At 44.2% G+C, this 23,460-nt stretch overlaps 1 long non-coding RNA gene across 5 annotated transcripts; it reads right to left on the reverse strand.

Annotated features, from left to right (window-relative positions):
* Positions 1-1,594: 1,594 nt before the first annotated feature.
* On the reverse strand, positions 1,595-23,265 carry LOC148054522 (uncharacterized). 5 transcript variants are annotated; one of them, XR_015706559.1, is made up of 7 exons: positions 14,164-23,265; positions 13,792-13,933; positions 12,080-12,222; positions 11,396-11,568; positions 10,360-10,627; positions 8,770-8,969; positions 1,595-1,724 (listed from the first exon to the last, which is right to left on the reverse strand). It is a non-coding gene; the product is annotated as an uncharacterized LOC148054522 (long non-coding RNA). The 5 variants fall into 5 exon arrangements; XR_015706558.1 differs by lacking the exon at positions 1,595-1,724 and adding an exon at positions 6,121-6,779; XR_015706560.1 differs by lacking the exon at positions 1,595-1,724 and having other exon boundaries at positions 6,121-8,969; positions 11,407-11,568.
* Between the last annotated feature and the right edge of the window lie 195 nt (positions 23,266-23,460).

Below are 23,460 nucleotides of genomic sequence, written 5' to 3' on the forward strand. Positions count from 1 at the left end.
AGTTCCTGCTTCTACTGTTATGCATTTAAAACTACATTTTTTTTCTAACTCTTTCACCTCACCCTGTGTACTGCTGCTTGTTAATGACTGAGAAGCTATACTGTGTCCTATAAAACAACTTTGTCGTCTTCCTTCTCTTGCAATGTTTCTCATCTTTCTGCCTACGCAGCTGCTTCTGAAAACCTTGTTTGAAGAGAGACCTACCCATCGGAATTGTACAGGATAGTTTACAGTGTTTGCAAGTTTAGAACAGTTTCTTCTCGCAGCTTGACATGCAGGCAGAGCTGATTGTTCCAGAGGTGTTAGCTTCAATACTCTAGTCATCTCTTTCATGAAGACATATGGCCTGATGAGCTGGAATGAGGAAAAGGGGAGAAAACAGTTTGACTTCTTGCTATTGGTTAAAATCATCTTTCATTTTTACTGTGACAAAAATTTACATAAATTTCTTTAGGAATATGTGAAAAAAGAGGATCAGCCACTGCATGCAAAAGTAACAATGACAGAGTCAATTTAGAGTCAGTCTCTTTCTTTTAGAGACAGTCAAACTAAGTCTTACTTTGCATGAAAACCATGTTACAGTTATTCAGTTCTGTTTACAGGAACATTCTTTTCCCAAAAAAGAAAAAAAAAAAAAAAAAACCAAAAAACCTCCTCTTTGTCATGGCTGTTTCTGATTAGTTTGAGGGCTTCCACCATCTCTTGGGAGCATGTCAGAGGTACATCAAGTCAGAGAACCCAAAAACACTACTACAAATTTCTCTTTCCCCACTTCCCGCCAAATATTGTATTAGACGTTGCGGGCTTAAGAAAAGCAAGAGACTGAGAAAGAGGTAGTCTGTAAAGCAGACAATTCCTGAGCCATCTAACATAAGCAGTTAAGAGTTGACATTTAAAAAATACCTTTGAAAGACCAGTCAAACCATTGGAAAACCCCAGAGGTTTCCTTGCCAGAATCAAAGCATGTAGTACTCAACTGCACACCAAACAGGTTCTCGTTGTTTTCTCAGTACGTTTCAGACAGTAGCAAAGGTCTGTAGAGTACCTTCCGCATTGTAGCGGTCTCAACCTTACAGTGGTCCCAACAGCTGAATTCTGTGCTATGGCAGCAAGAGTTCCCTCAATGGGTGGTCTTTGCTTTTTGAAAGAAGTACCTTAACTTGTAGGTGGCTGCATTTAGATCACAAGCAAAAAAAAAAAAAAAATGCACTTCTAATAGTATTTTAGAATATGAAGGCTTTATTAGAGGGGCAGTCCCTCATACTGCTTATTATAGTCTTCCACTAACTAATTTTAATGTTTTTAAGTTCCCCTTAAATTCCTGTTGTTCATTTGTCCACGCTGGTGCAGTGTAGGTCAGGTCATACTAAATCACTGCTTGATGCAGGAGTTGCTGGGCAAGTATTTTTGTATGTTTCATTTGTTATTTCTGCTGGTACCACATTTTTTTTGTAACAGCTGTTTTAATTGTGCTTTATCTAATAAAAGTTACATCCATACCAACTACGTAGTGACATTTGAAGATCAAACTGTGGGCCTCTGACATGAGCCTAATTTAAGTCATACCAGCTCAGTAGTCCAAGACACGTGCATGGCTGAATGCTGCCCGGTGCCATGCTGATCAGGCTTCACAGATATGCTGTGTGTATTTTTCCAGATAATTGGGGGCGGGAGCCCTGTTAATTCTTTTTGTTTTATCCTCCTGAAAAATGGTCAGTCTACACCTGAGGGGAAAGAAAATTGAGGCTATTAATTACAACCTGTATTCAACAACTTGTGTGATCATGTGTTTTCCATAGGGCCCATTGTCCCAGTAAGGACACTAAATGACTGGGGCAAGAAATAGAATTCAGAGTGTGCGGGCAACTGCACCCGCTATTTACTATCTTCTGCAACCTTGGTTTGACAATGTTATGAAAGTTTTTAATAGACTTTTCTTCTTTAAATAAAATAGCTTCAAGGTGTTAAGGAGTATTGCGCTGCACATTTTGGAGCTTAGATACAGAAACAAGTATTCTAAATCTTAATAAGAAACAGACTTTTTTGAAACGCAGTATTGTTTTTTGGTGGTTTGTTGTTATTTGGGTTGTTTTTTTTTTTTCCAATTAACAAAAGAGAACATCAGCATTGATTCACAGATACAAATGTCTCAGTTTTCCCAGGCTTGTTAAAATTTACATACTCTGATTATTTGAACAATCGGCACTTTTTTTTTTAATAGTAATGGTAAGGAAAATGCAATACGCCTCTAAGCTGTGGGGAATGGTGTTCTTCCAGCACATGGTGAAGAGTGGGAGTGTAAAGTAATCCTTTTAAACTGCTTAAATTTCCTTACCGCTTCAAGTGTTGTTATGTCTCAGTATCTCTTTCAAGAAGCCAGTACTGAAATATCTTTAGAATTGCTCTACAAGAGTAAAAAGAAACACTTCCACTGCGGTGTCTCACAGAAGTACAGTAAGTGAGGAGGCAACATGCTGTGGAAGGACAGAAGTCAAACTGCAGACCGTGGAATTAAGAACTCTGTGTAAATAGAGGACAAAGTGCTGTTGAAATGTTAAATTTGGAAGGGCTTGGAATTTGTTCAAAAGGCACAAAAGAATAGTTCTAGTCTAGAACTAATAGTTCTTTAAAGGAATACTAATGTCAAGGGTGAAAACATTAGGAGCCAGAAGAGGCTGTGGGCAATGAAAGAACACAGTCAACCAAGGGAAAATGGGGAAACAATTTTTAGTTTACAAAAAAAAAATCTACACACACAAACAAACAAAAACCCCCACAAGAATTAGTCCCTTCTCTAACCTTTACATGTTTCTCTTCAATGCCCTTCATACATGACTTCTCTTCCTAGGTGCTAGAACGGAACAGAAGATTCCCCTCTCTCTTATCTGGTGCGTACACAGCTGGCACTGTAAATGCCTGAGAGTTGTGTTTTGTCTAGCTTGTCTAGGCTACCTCTCTAGCCGATGGAGAGGAATGACTCTGGAAGGTGGTTTACTTCATCCTAAAATGTGTCTAGAATATGTGAATGAATCCCTGAAGGTGCGTGTCCCTCTCCACTGACTGGAGAGCCTAGAAACTGCGGCTGACAAGCTGAGTTCTGGATGACTGAAGCTAGGTGAGGGGAAGCCTGCCCTAGTTGCCTGGGTCCTCTTTTCCTAGAAGCCCAGGAAGCAGCTCTTCACCTGTAAGTTAATGAAAAATGACACAACTGGAATTCTATTTTCTCTTGCTGAGGAAGTAAAGGTTGCTGATGGAAACTGGTTTACACCTGTGGCATACCAAAATGAAATGCTTCAGTGATTGCTAGCCACTGGAAAACTGCATTAGTAGAAGAATAATTCTGAGTCAGGATGGCAGACCTCAGCACATCTTGATGTGAGGAAGTATGTTAACATGAGGTGGTGTGTGCAGTTGATATCAAACTAGCCTCAACAACAACAGTAATCACATGGAGCGTAAAATAAGGCCTATTTAAGTACAGTCTTACTAGGTTTGTGAGTAAATTTAAATTTACAAAAACATAGTGCCAAAGATCTTGGTTTATTGATAAATGGGGAGAGCTATTCATTATGACAGCACTCCTCAAATAACAACACCCACACTGCAAGTCCAAGAGACTTGCATGAATTATCTTAGATCCCTTTAAAATGAATGAACAGTTAAAAGTGTTGGAGATGCTAAACAAGCATGGGAGTTCAGCAGCTCTTCAAATATATACCCTTCCTAATGGGAAATAACATTCCCATGTAGACAAGTCCTGGGTAGAACTTGGGTCCTTTTCCATTAGTTTTTGGTACACTTTAGTGCAATAGAATTCAATTACCATCATCAAGGAAAATAGCGCCGCTTTTCTTTTTACACTTTGGAGTATGCACAGTGTAAAAGGTAACAAGTATGTAAATACTGTGGTTTATGGTTCCCTCCTTGTGGTTCTTTCAGCTGGGAAAAAGTGTGTCCAAACAGTATCAAACTGAAGAGAAGGTGAGAAGTAGTGGAAATTCAGAGTAGGAAAGACGGCAGAAATGAATAATGGAGATGAATAATAACTATTTCCCTGTGCACTCTCCTTAAGGAGAGGTACCTGGCAGTAGCACTGCATCTGCACGTGGGTGCCTGAAGGTGCAGCTGGCGCTGTGCGAGCTGGTGGCCGAGGCAGCTGGGCGGGTGGTGCCGTGTGGCTTCTCAGTTCTTTCATAAAACCGTGCAGATGATAATGCAGGGGGGAGGTCCATGAAACGTATCCTGCGTGTCAGGTTTTAACGTGCTTTGGCACGTCTGTAGTGGCATACAGTAAAGCTAGGGTCCCAAAAAAAAACACTTTGCTTCAATAAAAGCTGGGGTATTTGGCTGCTTTTTTGTGAACGGAAAGCTCTTCCCGTAATGTGCCTTTTAGTACAGTGACGCTTAGCAGAAGTGTGTGTTTTCAGAAGAGATCTGTGTATGCCTAATAATATGTCTGAAAAGCAACAAAATGTGTCTCTGAATACCAGGAAGATGATCCCAGTCACTGTCAACCTGGCGGGTGATGGCTCTCTCAATATCTGCGTGTGTTTAGAGGGGTCATAGCCACCAGGAGAGCAGCCCTGCCAGTGTAAGGGGCAAACGGGAAGCAGGGTTGTCCCCGACAGCGAGACTTTTTAAGCCACCACATGTACCGTGTTGATCACAAGACAAAAATGTGCTTCGAAGGAGAAGCCCCAATGCTGCAGCCTTTGTTCTTTCAGTTCGTCGTCTTCAGCAGGGCGGCCCTGGGGTGAGGTGGGTGTCCCCGGGGCGAGGGAGGGCGGCCGGGCGGCAGCCCGCGGCACAGCCCGGCAGAGCAGCAGTGGCCTGAGCGAGGCAGTTGCTGCTGCACGTAAGGATCTGCCCTCGGCACGGAGCGGGTGCACCAGGCCATCTAGGGCAGAGCAGAGCAGCACGGCACCCGTACAAATCCCCGGCAGCAGGGTGGGTGGAGGGGAGAAGCACAAAAATATGTATATTGTCAGCGCTTTGCAATTTGCTGGGAATATTTTTGGGGAAGTCAAGGGCCTCGTGGTTTCCATTCTGTTGCTAACAGCTGTGCCCTGGGGCAATGAAGAGGACAAGATAGCGAGGACAGAAGGGTAGTGAAAATTTCCCTTTTGGCTTCCCTTAAATTAATGAGCAAACAGCACAGATGGGATAAGTGAGGCAGAAGAAGAAATGCAGCATAAACATTCCCTGTAGAGTGCCCAAAATGAAAACATTTGTGTGGAGCAGGACAGCGACCAAAAGGCATTTTCACCTCTATTGTGTCTGGTTTGGGGAGAGCTCTCTGAAGACTGTTCAGGTCTCGCTATAGAAAAGGACAGTGACAGTAATTATCGGCCCTGCAACCCTCCAGATGTGTATTTCCATCCTTGAAATAACATGCTGGTTTTCCTAGGCGCCCGACCTCCGCCACCGCCCCGGCAGCCCGTGCTGGAAGGGGCTGGCGCTGGCAGAGCCAGTCAGGTTGAGTGCGGGCTGTACTGCCGTCGTGCCGGCGGGTAATGCAATCCATTTGACCTGTCCAAATTTCCATAGTCTTGAGGTTGTGCTGGAGTTGCCTGGCTTAAGACTTGACGTTTGTCAGATGGGGCGATTTTTAACTTCAGACCCAAAGAACTGCTAATAATAGGCTAGTAAATAGCATGCAATTAACTTTCTCAGGAGGCTCATTAATTTTACTTAACCCACCACCCATTTTTAAAAGCAACTTGTTTGCCAGTCTTCAGTCAGATTTCTTCATCCCGTATAATGCTATCAAGCTTTTATTTTGGGTGTGTTATACTAGGTGCCGCTAACTAGGTAATAAGTCATCCCAAGTACGTTCCAGGTGAATGTTACAGTCTCATTTGCACAGAAAACGGTAACTGTAATATTACCCCTTTGTCCTTCAGCATGTCCTGAAATTAAGTCTTGAAAATGATTGTGTGCTGTAAGCATATGGGGCCTTTACGGTAGTGCCCTACACGAACCTCAGTTGCGTGTGGAGTCATTGCTACCACCACAGAAAAATCCAGCAAGAGAAAATTTAAAGAACAGATTTTTTTTTTTTTTAAAGTGACTCATTGCAGAAGTACACATGGAAAGAAACAGGTTACAAAAAAAGCAGAGTTAATTTTTACGTCATTTATTAATAGTAGAAATAAAAATAAATTCATTACAGGCAAATTAATGTTGTCATTTGTAAATTGCCCTGTAATCTTTATCCAGATTAAACTACAGATCTGCCTGGGACTGAAGTTAACAATATTTGGTCTGGACTGACAAGGCAATCTTTATTGTCCTGCTGCCTGCTCGTAAAGATATCCTGAAATAAAATAACCTTGTTTCCTCAACATGAGAAGAAGTGTTAACAGTTCAAGATAGCTTTCCCTTCTGGTTTTCTTTCTTGCATCCTAGTGTTGGCATCACTCTGTGTACAGCCAGGCCAGAGCAGAGTGCTACCTGTAGTCATAGCACGCTAAGGAAGGACTAACACTTAACACACAAGCATTGGCCTTGCACACACCGTAGCTGAAGGTACAGTAGTGAACGGTCTGGTGACAGTGGTTTGAACTGCGCGTTGATGTGGTCTCAAACACGTTCCTTTTATAAATGACGTTTCAGGCATTTTAAGAGTAAATTATTCAAAGAACCAACTGGAAATCAACTCTTACTTCACACAGTAGGTACATTTAAAAAATCTCTTGAAGACAATGAAGTGCTTTAAAAGTACGTTCTCCTCTCTTTTCTTCTGTTAGTCCCCACCGCATCGAGCTCATCATTATTTCCTACAAAGTAAAATTATGTTTGAGATCCTGGAGCAACTGTGTTCTAAAAACATCTGTTTTAGTAATTCCTTGTGCTCCTACTGTAAAAGGAATTTGCTATTTCCACGTTTTTATAATGGGAGTTTTTGCATTGGACTTTTGGCTGGAAACCCTAGCAAGCCATACCTTGTAATCCACAAACCTGAGGTAGCAGGTATCTGTATTCAGACAAAATTCCGAATAAAATTTGCATCAGCAAACCTTCAGCTGAATGGCAAAACAACAACTCAGGGGATTATCTGATGTAATCTGAAGATAGGGCCTAGACACAAAGACATAAATTCACTCATGTGAGCAATGCCATTGACATTCAGGCATTTTCCTAGACAGTGCTGAGCACTCCATGCCCGAAGAATAACGTGATTGAGCTTGTGAGTATCCTCATGGACTTCACAGACTTTTTGAACATGCTTTGAGAAGCAAGGGGAAACTGTAGATCTACTGATTTCAAGAGTTTCACCTTTTCTTCCCCCCACATCTCCTTTTTGTGCAGTAGGTTAGGGATGTCTGCGGAAAGCCTCACGATGTTTGAGGAAGACGTTGACTCCGTGTCCTGAGTGTCTGAATGTAAATGTAGACAACTAATGGTATGTTAAAAGTGTGAACAAACCCACGACGCCCATGCAGTCAGACCTGTGGGGCTGTTGGTTTACTTAACTCATTTTAAAGACTGGGAACTGCAGAACTGGTTAAGAGCATTAACTTTTGAAAAATACGTGTACTGTTTGCATCTGGAAGGTCAAGTTCTTCCTGAGCATTTTTGATGTTTTGAAAAACAACTGATTTATGTAGTGCAGATACAGGCTCTGTATAAGGACATCATCCACGCTCCACTGACTGCAAAGGAAGGAATCCCATTGAAAGCTCAGGGGGTAATACAATTTAAAAAAAAAAATAATCAGGAAGCGCATTGTCTTTACATCAGTGTGTATTTGCACGCATTGGGGCTGAAAACCTTTAAATTATGACCTTCGGTCAGGTTCTCATTGTATCTCTCCCCTTTTAACAGAATATTACAGATTTAATGTGAATTTTTGAAGAGCTGCCTGTGTATTTTCTGGTAGATGTATGCAGTGTAATAATCCATTAACACCCGAGCGGTTCCATTAGCACAGACAGAATGAGACAGGTACCTCAGCAATTCTTCCACCTCACCGACATCACCTGCGTCAGCAGTGCCTCGGGAGGGAGATACCTCCCGCTCCCTAGCACCGTAAGAAATTACCGCACGCCCTCTGCAGTGCCTCAGACTGATCAAATCTACTGCGTTGAGAGAAACTGCGTAGCCTGATTTAACTCCCGCTGCCAGGAGTTTCATACCGTGTATTTTAGACTTCAGTAGAGTTACGCCTGCTTTCCATTGGGTGATGCAGAGCCAGGTTTACACAGGCGCCTTGTTTCTTTCTTCAGATATTAGTCAGGTTTTTGCAGTTTTAATCAGGCTAACTGTTAAAGATTGTTGCCACTATGACATTCCTGTAATGTTTTTTTCCAGTTTCATTTCTTTTACTAATCAAAAATGTGTATTTATCTTACATTCAGATAAGAAAATACACTATTATCTAATATTGCAAAGACTAATTTTCCTTTTGTGACTTTAGGATCATGATGAACAGCTACAGCCCACAGATGCTCAGCTGAATGCCCAAAGGGCAGCATCAGATTTTCTGCAGATATTACCTGTCTCGCTTGACTTGACTGTTTTTTACTTGACTTTTTCTTCTAATGTGAAAATGTCATTATATACTAATTAAATTCTGCTCCAGCAGAAGCTTTATTGAATAATCTAAGCCTATAAGCTTTTTCCATCAAGTATCTATACTGTTGTTATTGTCATATATCTAGCAGCTTGTGAATCAGTGTGAAAATTATTCATATGCTGTAATTTTTTGTGTCAAAAAGTTAACAAGTACATATTTAATATCATAAACGCCTTCAAAAAGTCTATTACCTCAAGTAATTATTTCAGAGTTTATCAACCACATTTGTAATTTTGTCCAAATGTATTTGATACAGTTTTCTTCAGATGTGGATTTCTGGGTTCCTGGTGTAACACCTGGTCTTCTCTTCGGCTTCTCAGCAAAATACATCAGTTATAAGAAGCTACATTACGGCACTGTGCAGAGCTGGAAAGCCTTTGGTTCCCGCCAGCTGAAAATGTTACATGATCTGACGTTAGCAGGGTTAGGAAGAAGCCACATCCATTCCACAGCCTTCACACTGGGGCAGCGCCTGCCCTTATCCTGTGGACTGGCATGAGTTACCAGCCTGTGTACAGCATGTTCTCTACAATTTCTTCTCAGGGCAGACTACATGGCCTGTAGTTCCCCGTGTCATGGCACTCACCCATTTTAATTATTGGTAAAAAGGGTAGGTTTTTTCCCAGACTAAATAGAACTTCTTCAGGGTTCAAGTAGTTGTTTAAGTTCAAAATTATTCAGATTATTTTTTAATTAACTCCTTAATAAACTCTCTGCAGATTAAGTGGTTCCCTTAATTTGGTGGGATTTTTTCACATGACTAGTTATTTTTTTAACAAGCTCAGGTAGATCATGATGGAATATAAAGTATCTCCCCGCTACAGCAATATATTAATTTTATCTTCCTGCTACTTTCCACAGAAAATGCTAATTTAGTGTAACTCCAGTTTCTGCATCATGACTGACAGCTTTACCCTCCCTGCCCGCTGTCTGATCTGTTTGGCTGTTAGGGTTTCATCTGTTCCAAGTTTATATGAGGAACTTTGCCGCTTGTCTTTATCCCCACAAACAAAAGGGGTTTGATCAATAACTTTAGCTTATAGCTTTAGGCATCATCTAACTTTAGCAGTAGGGGCTTATGCCAAAATCAGTGTTTTATAATATAAATTCAGTATAATGGGAAATTATTCAACCGTTGATATTCTCTATTCAGAGGTAAGTACCTCAGTACAGTCACGTTAATATTGGAGACCTCCACATGATTACACCTGGATTACAGCAGCGCCCAGCAAGAGCTCGGCCAGACTGGAGCCGGCTTGTGCTAAACGATGTACAAATGCAGACCATTTGCAAACACGCGTGCAGGGGCTTAGCCTTACTAATGTGAGTATTTCCACTTTTTTTAGTATGGCTGACTGTGTAGGACAATAAAATTAAGAAAGCGTGTCAGGGTGTACAGAACGAGGGACACAACCAGCAGCACGTGCGGGTTTGCCAAAACTAACAGAACAGCACATGAATTAAAAATGTTTTGCCCAAGGGTACATCAGTTACATCCGTAGGATTACAAGAAAAACCTGTTATGTTGATAGATGAGAATCCAGCTCTTCAGTAGATGTGTTGCACGTAATCTTACCCTAATAGCTCTTAGGGGTGACATCACTTAAAAAGCAAAATGTCTGTAGCCAGGAACGGAGGGACGTGATTTGCAGCAGCTATACAGGACTTACACCACAGTAGCTCTCAAAGGCATATTTTCTTTCTGGGTTTGGGCATCTTTCCAGATGTAACAGAGATGTGGAATGCTGCCTATGTAACATAAGGCTATAGAATAGGTTTACCTTGGAAGGGCCTCTGGAGATCATCTAGTCCAGCCCCCCTGCTCTGAGCCCCTCCAACAGGGTCAGGTTGCTCAGGGCCATGTACAGTTGGGTTTTTAATAGCTCCAAGGATGGCGAGTCCACAGCTTCTGTGGGCAACCTCTTCCAGTGTTTGACCACCATTACGGTTATTTTCTTTCTTACACTTAATTAGAGTTGCCATTGTTCAAATTTGTGTCCTTTCCTTCTCATGGGAAGGTGAAAAGAAAAATGTTTCTTCAATAATCTTCTGAAATAAGAGAAATAAAATAAAGCCAAATAAAAAAATTAAATTTGTCTAAACTGTCTGAAGCAAGCAGAAATTCCTTACAACATACCTGGGAGGATCTGTTTGCAATTTTGTCCTTTACTGGAGGACTGATAATTAATACCTCTGGAACAAGACATACTGCTTCAAATCTTTATCAGTTTAATTTGTGTTATGATAATTTTAGGCATCAAATTGGCTTGCACTCCATTTGAACATTAAGTCAATAGAAGCTACTCAGAGGATGTAAATCACAGAAAGTATATTTATTATTCAGGTTTTGAACTGTAGTTTTACTTAGTTCAAGGGTATAAGAGGCTAGGATACTCCAGATAGATAGCCCAGAAATCTAGGTAACACAGGTGCAGACAGCAAAAATGACAGTCACACTAGTGCCCCTGCATGGCACTGCCCAGCACTCCAGGTGCCTGGGGAGCCAGTTCCTGCTCCTCCTCAGCCCAGGCAGGTTTCTTGCCTTTGTCCCGCACTACCCCTGAGCTATTACGCCCTGTGGAGAGCTGGGACAAGGCTACTGGGCGTCCTAGAAGGACTTCACTGTTTGTCGCTTACTTCCAAGCAGTGGGCAGTTTGGCTGGAGGGGTGGTTCAGACCCAGCTGCGGGATGCCCTGAAGAAAAGACCATTGGACACGTGCAGATCAGGTCTGCGACTGGGGGCAGCAGGAGTTTGCCGATGCAAACACTGCAGCGGTGCACAGCCAGTCTGCTAGCACACAGCAAACCTGACTTACTCAGGACATACAAGACTGGGCAGGTAGTAGGTGCGGTGCACATGTAGAAATTGTGAGGAGTCTCATCTGTGCCAGATTCCGTGCGCTTCGGTCAGGGAAATCACAGGAACGCAGCAGTCCTACCGCAGGGTGCGATGTGGGTGCTGCCTGCTGCTGCTGGACTCAGCCTGGTTCTGACAGGGGCAAAAACATGTTTTCAGTGTCCTACAAAAGGTAATGTCTGTGGCACTGATATTGATCATTGCTGTTGAGAACTGACTCTATTTCTCACATATATTTGGATTCTAATTTTTTTGAGAAATGCTGCAAGAATCTTTCCCTTCTCACTCTTTACTTCAGTCAGTTCTAAATCTCCGAGCTGAAGCTAAGCCAAAATATTCATGTATAGGTGATAGTCAAAGCTTATTCAAAGGGGAAAAGATGATTTCTTGAATAGTAAAAGCAGATGATTTTTCTATTTTAATTCATTCTCTTTATTGCTATATTATTATTAAAAATAGCTTTATTATTAACTAGGCAAAGCACTGTTTTTATCTGGAGTTTTTGTCCAGTCTTGTTCCAGAAATTATGTTTTGGCATCCATGAGAAAATATGCCCATGTCTGGAAATAAATGTCAGGAAACCTCCATTTGTACATGCCCATTTGCAAACATTAGACAGCAAAAGCCACTGGTTCTGCATTACCTTTCTGTGGTATTTTCTGCTAACAATGAAGAATGTCACCAGCTGAACTCTTCTGGACACTAAGTCCTCCCAGTATCTGGTGCAGTTTACACTGAAACATCTCTTGAGGATAGGCCGATGCCCACATTCATACCCAGCAGCATCTGCCAAAAGATGTGACAAAGGCTGCCTGACCCCCGTAACTCAATATACAAAAAATAATTGACCTTACGAGGCAGGTACATATTAGGAAGTATCTGCACGTCTGCACATGTAGATGCCAAGCTTGAGACAAGTAAACTCCCTTCGCTCCCACACACTGTCTTGCCTAACAGGCTCCAATCAACGGTTATCGGTGCTCCTGCGGTGCCTAACGGTCTTATGGCAGCTGGCAGGGGCAAACCCACCCTCTCCATGGGAGTGCAGAGCTGTTCCCAGGAGGACACTTCCCTGTGGTGCATTGTGAGACTTGCTTTTTCTTAGCAGGCTCAAGGGCAGAAGCTGTGTGAGTCTGCCAAGGCATATGGCTTTGCAGGGCCTGCACGCTGGGCCTGTGTTTGCTGGCAGTTGTGGTTTGGGACACTAGAACAGAGAGACTGTTCATCATTATGTGAAGGCATTGAGTATGGAGACTGAACACAGAGCATATGATAAATCTGGTGAACAAAATGAATGCTGCATTCTCATCCATCAACACTTAACGAGCAGCAGAACAAGACCCAGCATGGTAGGTGGGATTATACTGCCTTGCTGACATGGGATGACCAGTAACGGCTCCACAGTGTCTGGAGGATGTCATGGCTGTAAGGGAGGTACTCCAGTCTTTCAGGGCCATGGTGCATGACTGAAGAAATCCATTCAAGTACTGAAGCGGGCTCTCAGCAATTTTACTGTGCAGTGCAGTACATTTAGAAGATTCAGAGTAGGATTGGCCTGTGCGTGTGGCACACAAAAGCAAAAGGGCACTGGCTTGAAAATCACCTGGGTGTCCAGATTGCAAAAGTGTGTACATACAGCCATGACAGAGGCGAATATTTTTTTATGGAGCAGACCCTACATACTGATGGATCCCTTAGCCAAACAATGTGCCCTCATAAGAACTATAGACTTAAGGTTAAAGCAGGCAATGGAAATCAGGGATGCCATATGTGCTCGAATTCATGCCACGCCTGACAATTCTAATGAGTAATTACTCACTGTGAATGCATGTGCTGTTTTGTGGATTGTGAACTGTTGTTAGACAGATAGCTTACAGATTTTAAAGTGCTTCTTTTGCCTCTTGGGGGGTTTTTTTTGAGCACTCCTGGGATGAACACACTGCTACTCTTTATAGAGTATTTTGTGCCTAATTAATTGTAAGGACTTAGGTAGCTGAGGGCTTTTATTCTCCTTTACAGAATAAAATATCAATTAAAATGTAAATCTCTGTGATTGCTGGCGTGGGGACGTGGGGATCCCTATAATTGAACTATGTAGATTACTCACTGTTTTCAAATACATTAATAATAATATGTTGGCACAGCTGCTCCTTCTCATTCCCTTACAATTAAATGGACAATACCAAGTGTTAAAAACAAATGATGACCTGTATTAATTCTGCGAGTGTATGCAAGGGGGTTAAAATAGTTGTGTAGTTACAACAGCTGATCGGTAATAACAGTTAACGGTCCCTATCAAAAAGACTGCAACCTGCATGAACAAAAACTGATGAAAAATGCAGGAGTTTCACTTACTTCCTTGCCTCTTCTCATTTCCTTTCCCTTTCACGTCTTTACTTGGACATGTGATGCGGGGCTGGCTAGAGACTACCTGGATGAGAACTGTTTCTCCCCTTCATTTGCTTGAGCTGTCCGTCGCCCTGGAATCGTCTCCGCTCTGCGGTAGCAAAAATGGAAAGGCCAGATTACCTCCCTGTTAAGCATCTGCAACAGAATCTTTGCAGTGAAAGGCACGTGCACCTCTCCAGAACAAGACGCAGAGGTCTGACCCACGCTGCAGGGAGAGGGGAGCTGTGTACTCATAACCCTGTACAGAACCACAGGCCCACAAGAAAACATGCTGGAGGTTGCTTAGGGTGGTTGTGAACAGGCGTTGCTGTCCCTTACCTTGACTCTCTTCTTGTTCCGCAAACCTGTGCGAAGTTCTCTGCTCTGTCCCTCCTGCATTTCTCTGCCTCCTGGAACATGGCCTCTCTCTTTTGCCTCTGCGGCAGTATCCTCCACAGCTCTCTTCCTAAGCTCCCTCCAGGGTAGCAGCAGTATGCTCAGCCTTCTGGCAGCACAGCTTATCTTGCAGATCTCGGAGCTCGGTGCAGAACCCACCCAGCTAGAATTCCTTAACAAACATGGAAGAGAAGGAATCCCTCCGGTGCTACTTCTGTATGTCAAGATGTAGGGTTAAAACCTTCCTTCCTCTTCATATACCATTTATTTGAAAGCTGATGCACAGAAATAGCAAGACAACAACTGAGCATAACTGAATGCTCTGAGCAACTGTAAAATTACAACATTAGCATTTTCCTTTACCTTTCATTAAAGAAAATTCTGACATCCTATAGCAGAGGAGACGACGTGATATCCTAGGGGTTAGAGCACTTCCCTGGGAAGTGAAAAATCTGAACTTTAGGCCCTCTTCAGCCTGAAGAATTTGAATCTGTACTTCTCAGTAAATTGCCTAATCATGCTACAAAATAGGTACAGCAGTGCTGTTCTCCATCCACTCTGCTGAAGCAGAGCCAATGTGCAGCAGAGAGTGCAAGATTAATGGCACCAGGGAGAGGGGACAAGCAATAGGGCACCTCTGTGTAGCACAGCGAGATGAGGGCTCCCAGCAGTTTGCGAGTCCTGGAGAGTTCTGTTCCTTGCTCCAAAGGATATTTATGTATTTTAGCTTGTGATGCTCAAACAAGCAGGACGAGCAGCAGAAATCAGGGCTCTTACCCCTTCACTTCAGGTTTAATGGAAAAAAGGCCATCATCATCTCATCTGTAGTTCCTTGTTCATTTGCATTACGAGTTTACTTCAACTTTAAATGCTCCTTGCTGCACTGAACTGGAATTATGACGGCCTTCCATGTGATACTTAATACCACTGCCTGGCAGGATGAAGCCTTTACTTTGCAAGCTCCGGAGTGGAATTTGAAAGAATGTTGCTGATTGCAATCTGTACTGAGCAAAGCAGTTAAGCATGTGCTTTGCTTGCTTTTGTCAGAATTTGAAATTTTGAAAGAGACTAAAACAAGAAACAAGCTGTCTTCCGGCAACAGAAAGATACAAGTATAAAGACACCATCAGCTCAATACACAATACGTTTATGTCTTTAGTCTCCTCTGAAGTAATACAAACTGCCAAAATTAAATTCAAATACATTTTTAAGATGCTGGGGTTTTTGTTTTCTCCCTTGGTGTTAGTTTCTGTACTTTGGCGGGCTCTGTCTGAATGTTCCTTCAATCTCACACTGGTAATTTCATCTCCAGGTCCCACGCACTGTCATGCCCAGCCCTTCTAATGCTGTATGCATTTCCTGCCGCGCGCCATCTGTACGCAGCTGCAGTCCCTGCTCCTGAAGCGTTTCAGCACCGCGTCTCGCTGTCTTCAGCCGCAGTACTGAGCCCCCACAAAACATCCACATTTGGACTCCATGTAGCCTTTTGGCTTGCACCGCTGTAAGCCTGCTTGACTCCACAATGACCAATGCCATAATGGCATTAGAATAAAAGCACTAGGTCAATGCTGCACCAAGTCCCACATCGCAGGCCACAAAAGTACTCCCTGTTTCATTTTCTTGGTTGTTATGGATAACTAGTTGGGAAGTCTTTGGGAAATGAAATGGTTTTAGCTTTTTGCATACAAAATAGCTTTTGAAAGAATGATCAAAACATGTGTCTGACTCTTCTCCTTTAGATTGAAGACCTAAGATGTCACTGATTAACAGTTATGATGTTTATTGATTAATCAACAGGCCTCTAAAAGACTGATAACACCGTAACTGGCTAATGAGCAAATGTCTAATATTAGCAGTACTCATTCACAACTCTATCACTACAAACACAACAATTCTGAGTTACAATTATGTTGCCTGTTACTAGTAGTAGTAATTCACAATTTTATTACTATGAAGAAATTGTATAAATCGCATGCAAGCACTGTCACGTTACAATTCTATTGCCTTCCCTCCTCCACTCAGTATTAGGGCACAAGCCCATCCCTTCCCACCCCACTCTGTGGTGTTGTCCAGCATCCTGGGGGGCTTGGGGCCACAGGGCCGCTTACCACTGGAGGTGTCCGCACTTCTGCGACCAGACTATCCCACCTTTCTTTGTTCTCCACCGGATTATGCCTAATGCCTATTATTTTAATTATTCCCTGTTTTTTTCCTATTTAATTATTTTAATTCCTAGTGTTTATTTTCCTGAGCCCACCTTTTCACCAACCCTGCACCTCCCTTTCTCTGCCTAGACTCCTCCCAGACAAATGGGACCTATTTAATGACCTGCCCCTAATTATTTTTTCCTCGTTGGTCCCAATTCTGCTACATCCACACCCAAATTTAGTGTTTCTAACACTGTTATCTAGGCAGTTTTGATACAATAGGGTATTACTCATACTGTTATCTACATAGTCCCAAGACTCCCTTCACAACCTTTCGTTCAAGCCGGTTACATTTCATCTATACCATATGCTTTTTGGACAGAATTATGTTATCTTACTTTAGCCTTGACTTCCGTACTAACTCTGTTTAAGCCAAGCAGTTTCTTGTTTTATGGAGAGACAGCTTGCATACCAGAGCAACCGAATAACCCATTTTGTGCTCACACAGTCTCTTTGCCCTTGAACAGCTTCAGTCGCCCCCCTGGTTCCCGTGGCGGCGTTAGCTGGTTTTGAAGCCCGGTGTTTGAGCAGAGCCTCTTACTCGCAGTATGGCCCTGCACATGCCAGTGCTTCCACCCAAGTGCATCCCTGCACACAGCAAGCAGATGGTCCAGAAGTCGTGAAGAGAATGTCTTGCTACTTCAAAGCCTCACCACGGGCCTTTCTTAGCACAAGAGGACACAAGGCAGAAAGGACATGAAGAAGGCAGAAATCAGTCCTACAGCCTGCACTGCTGACATGGTGGCAGACAGCAGCAGTGGGAAAGAGCCCAGGCCACATCATGTCTTCCTGCAGCAATCTCTTCCTTCCTCTGCACAGCAAAGAGAAACTGGAGTAGAAGCAGAAGGGAGAGCGAGCAGCCAGGCAGCCCAGCACCCCGCTGTCACTGGCCAGGCCTGCGGGGTCAGCACCATCTCCTGCCGCCTGCCCGAGCCTCCTGCTTGAACGTGTCGCCAACACTCAGTAGACAGGAAAGGGAAAGGGACCTGGAATCAGTACTCCTTCTCCAAGCATTTTAATGAGGCTGGTTGTATAACCTCCTCATATGTCCTCACTTCATCTGAATGGAAAGGAGCAAAATTTGCTTTTGATCAGTCACCTCTGCTTGAGAAATAATATACAGCACAGTGAACTGAAACTTTTAAGGTCCAGTTGAATAGGATTCCTCAGGGAACTGCGGGACTGGGAGGACAAGAGACATAAAAAAGAGGAGGTCTGAAGAAAACATTGGACAGATACTTGTTGAAGACCATTATCTGACTAACAGGGATGAAGAAAAAGCAGGGGCATTCAATGCGGTTTTTTGCCTCAATCTTTAATAATACTGATAGACCCTGGGCTGCCGGTCCCCTGAGTCAGAGGACCACAAGTGTGGGAACAGAGACTTTCCAGTTCTGGACACTGAAATTGTAAGGGACCAGCTGTATCATCAGCTGCATGTTCACAAGTCCATGGGGCCTGATGGGATTCATCCCAGAGGTCTGAAGGAGCTACCGAATGTTATGGCAGGATGCCTCTCAATCATCTACCAAAGGTTTTGGGAATCAGGGGAGGTCCCTGCTGACTGGAAGCTGGCCAATGTTATTCCAATCTACAAGAAGGGCATGAGGGAAGACCCAGGGAACTACAGACCTGTTAGTCCAACCGCAGTTCCTGGAGAAGATTATACTGGGTGCTCTTGAAAGGCATGTAAAGAATAACGCAATCACCAGGCAGAGTCAACATGGGTTCACAAAAAGAAAGTCCCGTTTATCTAATTTGATATCCTTCTATGATAAAGTCACCTGCCTCATGGATGAAGGGAAGGTGGTGGATGTAGTTTTTCTGGATTTTAGTAAGGCTTTTGATACTGCCCCTCACAGCATCCTTCTGGACAAGTCGTCAACTGTGGGATGAGTGGGTTCACGGTGCACTGGGTGAAGAACTGGCTGAACGGCAGAGCTCAAAGGGTTGTGGTGAATGGGCATACATCTGGCTGGAGACCAACCGGTCACCAGCAGCGTTCCTCAGGGTTCAGTTCTAGGGCCAGTTCTATTTATCAACGATTGGGATGCAGGATTTGAATTAACCATTAGCAAGTTTGCTGATGATACCAAACTGCGAGGTGCTGTTGACTCTCTTGAGGGACAGGAGGCCTTGCAGAGGGATCTGGATAGATTGGAGCACTGGACAATGATTAATGGGATGAAATTTAACAAGTCCAAATACTGGATTCTGCACCTAGGATGGAGTCACACTGGGCACAAGTATAAATTGGGAGAGGAGTGGCTGGAGAGCAGCCCTGCAGACAGGGATGTGGGCATGCTGGTGACAGCAGGCTCAGTATGAGCCAGCGGTGTGCCCTGGCAGCCAAGAGGGCAAACCCCATCCTGGGGTGCATCAAACACAGCATAACCAGCCGGTCAAAAGAGGTGATTATCCCGCTGTATTCAGCGTTGGTGGGGCCTCACCTTGAGTACTGTGTGCAGTTCTGGGTCCCACAATTTAAGAATGATGTGAAGGTCCTTGAATGCATCCAGGAGAGGGCAACAAAGCTGGTGAAAGCACTGGAAGGAATGTCCTGTGAGGAGCAGCTAAGGACTTGGGGCTTGTCTAGTTTGGAGAAAAGGAGGCTGAGGGGCGACCTGATTGCTCTCCACAGCTTTCTGAGGAGGGGAAGGGGACAGGGAGATGCTGATCTCTGCTCCCTGGTATCCAGTGATAGGACACGTGGGAACGGTTCAAAGCTGCACCAGGGGAGGTTCAGACTGGACATTAGGAAGCATTTCTTTACCAAGAGGGTGGTCAAACACTGGAACAGGCTTCCTAGAGAGGTGGTCAATGCCCCAAGCCCGTCAGTGTTTAAGAGGCATTTGGACAATGCCCATGCTTTAACTTTTGGTCAGCCCTGAATTTGTCAAGCAGTTGGACTAGATGATTGCTGTACGTCCCTTCCAACTGAAGTAGGCTGTTCTATTCTAAACAATCCCAGAAGAGATCCATTGGCAAGGACACATGCATTGCTGCAAAAAATACTTCACCAATGTCAGCAACAGTGTCACATCTGACTGTTAAGAGTCACTTTTTCTTGACAGGGAGCACAGAGCCTCCTCTTACTGCCAAAGCCTGATCTCGGTGCCAGCAGCCACAGCCAGGCTGCATTGCCAGTTGCCACTTTTCACTATCGTCTGGCATCTCGCTTCACTCTGCTGCCAAACCCCTCACCTCAGTGCTAAGACCCACTGTCACAGCTCGCTGCCATCTGCCAGTGCCCATTGCCAACCCTACACAGTCTCGTCTCGCTGGGTGCATCTGCAAAGGCATGACTGCTCTCACCGAAGGCACGACTGCTGCTCACACAGACAGACAGCAGTACCTGCAGAGCTGTGGCAGCACTAACTGCAAACCTAGCCTAGCGGAAGCATCTGTGCTCCCACGCCACTGCTCAGTGAGTGATGCGATTCCCGAGGTGGGCTGATGGGGTAAAGGCTACATGGATTAGAGTCACAGCCTTGGCTGAAGGCAAGAAACGCCCCACAGCTGCCTCCCAGTCCTTCTGCTCCTCGACGATGTTATCAGGGAAGCTACATCCTTTCCATAAAGACATCCTGGGGGACTGCATGAAGGATTCATGGTAGCGTGACCAATGTTAAAACCACCAGATTAAAAGGCAGCGATTCCCAAGCGACTAGGAACTGACAAGGACAAGGACAGCACACAGTCGCCCTTGGGGAAACGGCTAAGCTGGGACAAGCTGTAATATAAGAGGCAGCGAGTGGGATTCATGTTTAGACGCTGGACACCTACAATGTGGAAATGATTCATCTCATTTTGAAGAGGACATCTGCATTTGGTCACATGAACTGCACCGTTACATTTAGTTATTTCTCCTCCTACATGAATCAGGAATAGTGCGCTGCAATATCTAGCTCAGATGCCTTCACGTTTGAATAGATAAATCTCACCCTGCATCTAGAGGTAGCGTACCCTCTGCTTAGAAGGCAAATTCTAGATGCTAGAGGTCTCCCTGTCAGAATTTGCAATCAATCTCTCACTTTTACTTGTTTGCTTTTAAATTTCTGAACTTTCAGGACTTCAGAAAACAAGATTTTAAAAAGCCACACTTTAGCTTCAAGAATCGATATACTCTATATGATAACACCAAATGATTTATTCAAACTGTCTAAAAATAATACTCCTTTTTTGATCTTTTGTTAGAATTAATCAGAATTCATTCACACGACTTTCCACTTTGATCTGTAAATCAATTTCTGACCCTACCAGCAGCTTGTGAAATATTTATTAGCACAAGATTATTATCACAGCCTGATTATTGTCTAGATTATCCAGCAGCACACATGCCAGCATGTTATTGCTGAGAAACTTGGCTATGGTGTTTGTAAATTATGACAGTAATTTTCCGTGTCCCAGTCTCTGCCCTGCTACAGGCTTCTCTTTACCCACATGTTTTGGTCTGACAGTACTGTTCCATCTTGACTGTCTCTTTGGCTTGCTATACAGACATAATCTTGCCAAGCAAGATTACAAAATCGATATGATTAAATCGAATAATGGTATTATAATGAAGCAAGCTTCAAAAGAGAAATTTAAATTACTTGTGGATGTCATATTTATTTTTAAAACAGAGTGTCTGATTTATGGTTATTTTTCTATGCCAGCAGGACTCCTTGCATATTAAATGTGGAACTAGAGATAATTTAGGGAGAAGATATAATAGATGTATACAAAAGTGTATGCGTCATGGAAAAGATGGATAGGGATTGATCTAAATACCTTCCCATAACTAGGGCCCATCAAATTAAATTATGTTTGAAACAAACAGAACAAGGTGGTTTTGATACAACAGGTTGTAAGCCATGGAATTCCTTAACAAAAGAGGCTGTGGATGCCAAAAATTTGCAAAGTCCCAACACAAGGCCAGAAAAAATACTCTGAGAAGAGACCTTCTGGGGGTTATTACACCATCACAAGCTCAGGAAATTCCCTGAACATAGCTGGAAGCTGGGACAGCGTTAGGGAAAAGGCATCAACACAGGCTGCCTCATTTTTACGCTTCCTTAATTGTCCAGTTGCAGCCACACTTGGAGATATAATAAAGGACTAGATGGACCCGGGGTGGCTGCGCCTATGTTCTTAAAGTTTGTAGATGTTTACACCCAGCTTCCTCAGAAATGGTTACTAGAGGCTGGCATTTCCTCATTGGAAAAAATGAGGAAGCACTTAGAGTCAGCGTCTAGATAGCAGACAAGTCGTAAGGGCTTAGGCAGGAGAAGATAGGAGGAGAAACACCACAGGAAGCCTCTGAAAACAAAAAGCAAGCAGCTTGTTTTGAATTTAGTAACTGGACGGGCAAAAGAGAGGATTCACAAAGGAGATGACAAAGTGAGGATTAGGAAAATGGTCTTTCAGTAACATTCTCAACGAGCAGGACAAGATTGTCAACAGCAGAGAAAAGCGTGGTGAAACAATTATGATGTTGAAAGTATGAGCAAAAGTTTTGCAGAAAATTGGCTGTACTGCCTCAGGCTGTCAGTCCACCTTGCTCAGTATCATCCCTCCAGCAGCAGCAATAACAAGTACATAAGGAGTTTCGGTTGTCTGTTGTGAGAAAGGAAAGCCTGTATATTTAAGGCTGATAAAATACACACATAGCCCAAATACAGCTGTGGCAAGAGAATTTGGTGCATCCATCCCTCACCAAAGGTAGGAAGGATTGCTGAGGCTTGAGGCCTGACCCAGCAACTGTCCGCCCTCTCCTCACGTGTGGGAATGACACAGGCTGTACTCCATTCCCAAGGCCACCGCACCAGGCTCCTCACCGCTCTGCCTCCTGCCTCGCCCTGCTTGCTCTCCTGCCTGGGATACAGCTGGTGACCCACAGCTCTCTGCTGCGCTCCATCGCAAGTGCCCACTGTATCTGGACCAGGGGGTGAGAAGATGGTACCTCTCCTCCCTGTCTTCTGCCCATGAGGCAGATACTTCATGTTGGTCCTTACAGAGGACCAACAAGCCACAGACCCTACAGAGGGTGAGGAGCAGGGAAAATGAAACAAGTGATGGTGACAGCTTCAGGTTTAGGCTCTCCTGCCTTCTCATCCTCAGTACTCTTCAGGAGCACATGGCACTGACAGCTTTGTGCCTGCTGCCTGGGATCCTTCCTCAGGGCTGTCGCCATCAGGACATCCCTCTTACCTCGCTCATTACATCCCTGCCTGGATGGAAGGATCCCTGCCAAGAAATATTATTTAAAGCTTGCACCCAATATTTAAACTTGAATAACAAGCAGGACCATCACATTGTTCACAGTGACTGGGGAAAGGGAAATTTCAAGGCAAAGATGAAAATCTCTGCCTCGCTCATGCTGCGCTGCAGATGACAACCACAAATCTTTGAGAGAAACGTCAGTGATATTTGCTTAAGCGTGCCTCTGGTTTTCATCTAAGTACTGCTAAGTATAAAATCCAAAAACAACTTGAGGAGCTGTGACCTGTAGCTTTTGTCTGAATGCCTGGCTATGATGCAGGACGTATGTCCTCCTTTGATGCTGTGTGGTCCAGCTTTCGCCCAGCGAGTGGTACTATGGTCTCCGTTCCCAGGCCATTCCAGAGATGGACAGCAAGGCCTGGTCGCCTCTGTGAAGACACAGGCCTGAACCCCATTAGGCTGAGGCAAGCTGAAAGCTGTCCTCTGCATTTCTGGCAAGCTCTCTACCCCGCGGGCTGTTTTATCAGGCGTGACTAACCCCACGTGAGCTTTAAAAAGCAAGCAGCTGGAAGGGTTTCTAACGGGAGCGCCTAAACCCTGACGCGTCGCAGGCTGAAGACCTTCGGGGCACAGCCCGCTTGGGTGAGGGTCTCCCTTTCCCTCACCGCCACCGCCACCCCCACCCCCCCCCTTCTCACAAGCCACTGGGCTGCGGGCCTGAGCTCCCTGTGTGCGCTGCCGGGCGGCCTGCGGGGAGGAGAGGGGAGCCCGGGCCCCCTCCTGCCGCGGCCTCCGGGTCCCCTCCAGGGCCTCCCCGCTCCTCCGCGCC

Source organism: Nipponia nippon, unplaced genomic scaffold (genome assembly GCF_047370975.1).
Source record: "Nipponia nippon isolate SJK-2023a ecotype South Korea unplaced genomic scaffold, ASM4737097v1 scaffold_3, whole genome shotgun sequence".
Classification (NCBI taxonomy): Eukaryota; Metazoa; Chordata; class Aves; order Pelecaniformes; family Threskiornithidae; genus Nipponia; species Nipponia nippon.